General features: G+C 44.5%; 1 non-coding gene across 1 annotated transcript; it reads left to right on the top strand.

Moving 5' to 3' along the window:
- The first annotated feature begins 5,349 nt into the window (after positions 1-5,349).
- Positions 5,350-5,421, top strand: Trnam-cau. The gene has a single exon. It is a non-coding gene; the product is annotated as a tRNA-Met (tRNA).
- The last annotated feature ends 1,069 nt before the right edge of the window (positions 5,422-6,490 follow it).

Genomic DNA, 6,490 nt, shown 5'->3' with positions numbered 1-6,490 from the left:
ACAAATTTTCTGAAGCGCAAACTTTTAACGACGTATTTTGGAAAGTGTAAGATTATAATTGCTGTCGTGTAACGTGAAAGAAAGGGTAAAATGAATAAAGAAAATAAAGAAAAAAGAAGGAGAGAACGAGACGCCGTTGAAATATTTCCTAACGGTGGGAAAAAGATCGCGTCGACGTGGCGTGATTTACAACGATCGGGCCTCTATTCCTTTCCACTTTCCTCCCTCACTTTCTCTATCTTCTTCATCTTCTTCTACTTCTTCGTTATACTCGTCCCAACTCGACTATATCGAGAAGTTTTCAGTCCTTTTTCGGTGTACGGGCGCCCTTTTAGGCCAGGAATGCAAACTTTCGACATAACTTTTCTTAACCGAGTGACGGTAGTTTCGCCGGGAGATAAGGCGCTCGTCATAACCGCGTCGAGATTTCTCGGGAGAAACTTTTCCCTCCTCGAAAGTAAATCCAACGAGGACGTCCTCCGCCGCTCAAGTTCCCGCACTTTTCGAAGTAGAACTTTCTAGGTCTAAACTTACGAAGGCAATACGATCGAACGAGTTAGTTCCTCGAATTACTCGAACGTTTTCTCGCGTTTTTGCACGGATTAGCGAGGAAAATCGATCGGTTTAAAATATCGATCATCTTCCTTCTCGGCGAGAAATTTCAAAATTTATTTCGATAACTTCGTTATAGCAGAGGTTAAAGGAACCATCGGAGGAACGTTGGATCGATCGTAAAAAGATTGATAATCCTCTTCCGTGGGACGCGACTTTAAAGGAAGGAATCTTGGTTTATTCCGAGCGAAAAAAAAAAGGAAAAAGGAAAAAAGTAGAGAGAGAGAGAGAGAGAGAAAGAATATGCCGGGAAAGTAATTTTATCAGGCGCCGATAAGATTCTGTCGACGGATTAGCGCATCGTCAGAAGTTTTCCCCCGACGGGAAATCCGAATCCTAAATTCGGCGAGATCTTGCGCGGAGTTTCCTCCTGGATGCGCCTTTTCTCGATCTCTCGTCCCGCTGGAAAACGTAGACATCGTAGACACGCCGGTAGTGGATCGACCGAATGGATTAGTCGTTCGTCTAACTACCGACGGAAACGCTTTCGTGGCATTTCGACGGTCCGCATCTTGGCAAAGACCGCTCGTCAAGGGAATATCGTTTGATATCGTTTTGGGACGATATTGCCAGTAAATCGTGCCCTTCGAGGACCGCTCGACGTTCTTCTCTTCCTAATTACCGTCAGCTACGAACAACGGCCGACGCTTTGACACGTGATTTGAAACGAACTTGCGCATTCGCGATACTCTTTAGCTCGATCATTTTATTTACCTTTCAGTTCTAATCGTCTACTTCCGATTAATTCGAAATCGACTTGGTATCTGGACTTTATATACACATATACGTGTACGTAGGCTGGTAGACGTTATCGATTGTCCAAATACGAGATAGTTTCCGAGTTATAACCAACGAACGATGGAAAAGTAAAAATACTGTCCTAACGGACGATACTCGGCCTTCGAGGCTGCGGTTAGCGTGGTCTTTGTCCGGAAATTGGATGATTCGATCGACCATCCCCGTATTACTCTTTAACGAAGCCGAAACACCGTAGACAGGCCTGGAGCTCGAACTTCCGCGCAAACAGGATTGGAAGATTTTGGATAATGGGTGTATCGTGAAACTCAATATCTTTAGTAACAAGCACAGATTCGTTTTTCTATGAGTGGTAACGACCGATGAAAAAAGCATACGATACCGCTCCGCGCGTCGACGCGTACCGATGTTCCCGAGTTAATACAGCGCGCGTTTATTAAAGTGCTTATCGACTGGAGTGCCAAAAATGAAATACCTTATATTCTCTCGCGCGGATAAAAAATTCATTCTCGAGACCGAACGAACGTGAATTATTTGATTATTACATCGAAACACCGGAAACAAATTATCATCGGCGAATCAATGAAAAAACAATTAATTTACGATTAATTTCCCTCTAGTCGTTTCGTTCGACGATGCCATATGAACATTTTCATTGGCCGAGCTATTCTTCGCAACGAGTTTTCATTATCTCCCCGTCAAAACAATTTAAAAATGCCGACATAAACCACGATTGGATACCGTTGCGATCCATTAAAGTTAGCTTCAAATTGAACGCATTCTATCGGATTTCACTTGAGCGCTCTCTTGACAAAGAGTTTTCCTGTTTTATCGAACGTTAAGGACATTAAGGATATATCAAATTACAAAAGAGAGAAAGAGGTGGGTGGTAGGAAAAAAGAGAGAGAGAGAGAGAGAGAGAGAGAGAGAGAGAGAGAGAGAGAGGGCAAGAGTATGCAACAAAGGTTTCGTAACTGCTATTCGCGAAAACTTCGTAGAACATCCTATCTCCGGCGAGTCCGACGAACTTGAGTCAGGTTTCTTCTTCTTCTTTTTTTTTTCTTTTTTTTCTCCCCTTTTTTGCGAAAAGAATTACTTGAAAAGCTTTCGCGAAAGCGTACCTTCGATAAAAATGGATTAACTCGTGCTCTCTACCAGAGACGAATTTGTTTAAGCTCTCGCGTGGGTGACTCGCCTCTTGGTTTCACTTTTAATTACTAAAACTTTTTAAACTTCTCTCTACTTTCGCCTTCTTGCGTTACTCCCCGTTGGGAAGATTAGAGAGAGCTTTCCACTTTCTTGTCCGATTATTCGTCGCAAGGACAACGAATTTATGCGTTAAGAATACACGCGGAAAATCAAAGGAAAACCGTAACGACGCTTTTGAACTCTCCGTTGTGGGGGAGTCACTTGGAGGAACGGTTGGACTTTGTCGATTACGTAAAAAGAGCGAGACACGAAGGCTGCATCGGTAATAAGGCAAAGTTTTAATTTCGCTCGAGATGCATGGACTCCGACGAAACGAGGTAACTTGGAGAGAAACGAGAGAGAGAGAGAGAGAGAGAGAGGGAGGGAGGGGGGAGAAGAGAAGTTTAGCTCGTAACGATTCGACGGAAGGAACGAGGAGGAAAGAAGGTCCATTTGATCGATCGTGGAAAATCGTTCAATGTACTGCAAAGGGACAGTTTATTATTCCACAGCCGTGAAGGTAGTTCGAAGCGAAGAGGAACTCTCTTCGAACGCTTGACTCCTCTTTTCCCTTTGGACAATTCCTCCTTGTTCTCCTTAGGCTCTTTCTTTCCTCCGAATGACGACGTCTTCGTCGTGCCATACCGTCGATGGCTCGTACAACACCCTGCCTAGCTAGCCCTCGTTTCGCTCGGGTCCCGTTTGCTGCTCGCTAACGAGACACATCGATTCGATTCGTAAAGGCGAACTTTCTTCGAGGAAATTCGTCAGCCCTGATTAAGGCATAGAATTACGCGGAGCACAGGATAATGAAATTTAATCCTTCATTAAGGACTATCGCTCCTACTCTTCCCGGTCAGTTAATTATCGTCCGTTCCGAACGATCGAGCCCTACTTCGATTCGTCGGTGAATTAAAACCAAACGCCTCGCTCCCAAATTTCTATCATCTTCCTGCTTTAACGAATTTCTAAGTCGGTCCTTGATTTTCGAACGTACGCTGTACACGTACCGATTTGAATCCTACGGAGTAACGGCTAGAGAGTCAAACTATGGTACTTACGGTATCACGTTAGATTCGTTTCCGTAACTCATTGCCCGGTCTAATCCCGACTCCGTACGACTTCGCTATGGTAAGCCACAGAAGCGTCGGGAGCAACGGCAAGAGTCTAAAACCCGCCGGTGTTCGTCGATTCCATTATCGGGAGACTTATCTCCGTTCGCTTGATTAGTTCCTTCCGCAGCGACGAAGAGACGAGAGCACATTCGCCGAGGATCACCGTCCCTTCGCCGCAAAGCAAAGTGCCATCGCCTCTCTTTCCGGTCCTTTTCGTTTCCGAGATCAAAAGTAGAATCCGAGCTATCGTCCCGGCTCTAACGACGACGAATACTTTTCGCTATAGAAATCTGTTCGAATATCGAATTAATTACCGGACTAAACGACCGTCGCGATCGTCGCGCTTAGATCGCTTGGTTAAAAATTAAAATTCCATCGATAACGTTCCGTAGGTGAGATACGAATTGAACGATCCCTTTGGAAAATTCGATCTCGTTATCCGCGCTAAAAAATGTTCCTTTTTAATCGACAGCTATCTCGAAGGTTTTCCCAAAGACATCGAAATCGAGATCGATCGAGCGTTTCCATTCACGGCCTTTGGAATAGTTTATAGGATGGATTAACTTGAGAGCTTGTCGAGAAAGTTCTTAATGTCGTAATGAAAACAGAAAGAGCAGGGGAATGAGAATGTAGGGATGGGGACGGTAAGAGACGGAAAGAAAGAATGAAAGAGAAGGAGAGAAACGATCGACCTGCCATGATTCGGACGAGTGTGCAAAACGAAGAGAGAAGACGAGCGAGCTGAAAAAGTCGAATAACGTCGACGACCATTGTTCCCCATCCGCTCTGAAGTGCATTTAATCCGATAAAAGAGTAGAGCCGAGTTTCTCAAAACGATGTACACGAATTACCATCGAGCAATCCGGGTGTCTTCGTCGCTCCGCCCCTTCCCGCCAGCTCCCGTAAGAAGTTAAGTATTTCCCACCAGAAAAGTCTCCTTCCGCCCGAAAAGAACAATCTCCTTACGTTCATTCTTTCATCCCAATGTTTCCGATGAAGCAGACGGCACTTCATTATCCATTGACTTTTCAACGAGTTCGCGACTGGTCCGACAAACGATTAAGACGCACTTCGATTTAATTTTCGAGTAAGTAAGAAGCCGGGTAAGGAATCCTCCCCTAAATCTATAATATATGGGAATTACAAAATCTACTCTTTCAAATATGTAACCATACTTTCAACTTGGTTCTCACCCCATCGATGGTTTAATTAAAATATAAAACTTTTTGAATATTTACGTAAATCTAAGCTCCCCAAGAGTTTCGGTAAGGAGGGACGGAGGGAATGAAAGGAGAGAGGATAGCTCGTAAACTTCCTCGATGCCTCTTGCTTTAGACTCATGATTCTTGCAAAACTTTGACGTGAAAGCGGATATTTTAGGCGGTATAAAGAGAATCTAGACACGTAATGCTTCTTTCTCTCTCTCTCTCTCTCTCTCTCTCCCACCCCTCCCCTTTTTCCCTTTTTTTCTTCCATTAAATGCAAATAAAAGAAAGACGAAGAAGGAGAAACGAGTTTGTCTCTACCGAAGGATCTTCAATTTATGCAACGATCCGTCGTCCGTACTTAAGAAGCTTTCGCAGATACGGTCACAGACGAGAAAATAAAAACGTAAATAAGCATCTGTCATATTTACGACGAACGTCGAGTAAAGGACTTTGAAGGTTCACGTCATCGAAGCAGAGTGGCGCAGTGGAAGCGTGCTGGGCCCATAACCCAGAGGTCCGTGGATCGAAACCACGCTCTGCTAAGGGAAAAAGAAAACCTATCCGTAACGGGATCGCGCGCGGATAGGGAATTCTCTCTTTATTTTTGCAAATTTCTTTCATGGTTCTCGTTATCTATCCTTATCGAGTAGCTCTTTTTCGTGTAAAATGTCAAATTAAATTTTTCTAAAGTCGTAATCATTAAGAAAATAAAATATCGCTTCGTCCAAAAGTATCCCTCATCTCCGTCAAAAAAATAGTATTCCAAGCCTTTTACGGATATCGAACGTCGTTACAAGGAGATCAATAAATCCGTCCTACTTATTCGTCGAAATTATTAATCCAGTTGAAATCTAGAATCTCGTTCGAGTGATATCTTTAAACGATTCGATCGAATCTTGTCGAAATCATAAGGCGATTCCTCGCGGGGCAATAATCCTCGGTGCGAAGGCAAATTGAAACGTTGGAACGTGCTGCACGTAAATTAGACCAACTGGTAGACGCGTTCCGCTTACCGACCCTTTTACCGATTAGGACGACGTCGAGGAGGTCGATGACGTTAAAGGCGACGACGAAGGCTCGAGATCGAAAAGACGCACACGCGTGGGACAATGAAGTGGGAGGGAGGGAGGGAGAGAGAGAGAGAGAGACCGTAAATAGATCTCGAGAGGATGCAACCCCTTTGCTCGAATCGATACCCGCACCAGCACGCTCTCACGCAGATATTCTACTCACCCTTCGCGTCTCACCGACTTGACAATTGTGTCTCGTACGCGTGCTTCGTCCTCGTGCTCCGTCCGCGTGCCTTGTCCGCGTGCCGCCCCCGTCAAAGCACTCGCTTCAAAGGCATTACGTAGGAGATTCATGGAGATACATGTACATACACGTATACGAACGTGTGCCTCTGATTATTAGCGCGGAAATTGTAATAATAATCATCTCTTGATACGAGATAGATAAGAAAGCTTTCCTTCGATCGCTTTGAATCGGACTTGTTACGAAAATGACGCAAGCTCCGCCTTCATTCCCTATTTCTTGATCCTACGAAGGAAGAACGATGTCCGAGAGAGAGAGAGAGAGAGAGAGAGAGAGAGAGAGAGAGAGAGAGAGAGA

This window comes from Vespula pensylvanica, chromosome 22, assembly GCF_014466175.1.
Source record: "Vespula pensylvanica isolate Volc-1 chromosome 22, ASM1446617v1, whole genome shotgun sequence".
NCBI classification, from domain to species: Eukaryota; Metazoa; Arthropoda; class Insecta; order Hymenoptera; family Vespidae; genus Vespula; species Vespula pensylvanica.
Note: the sequence above shows the minus strand (reverse complement) of the source record. Positions and strands in the feature narration are given on the sequence as shown.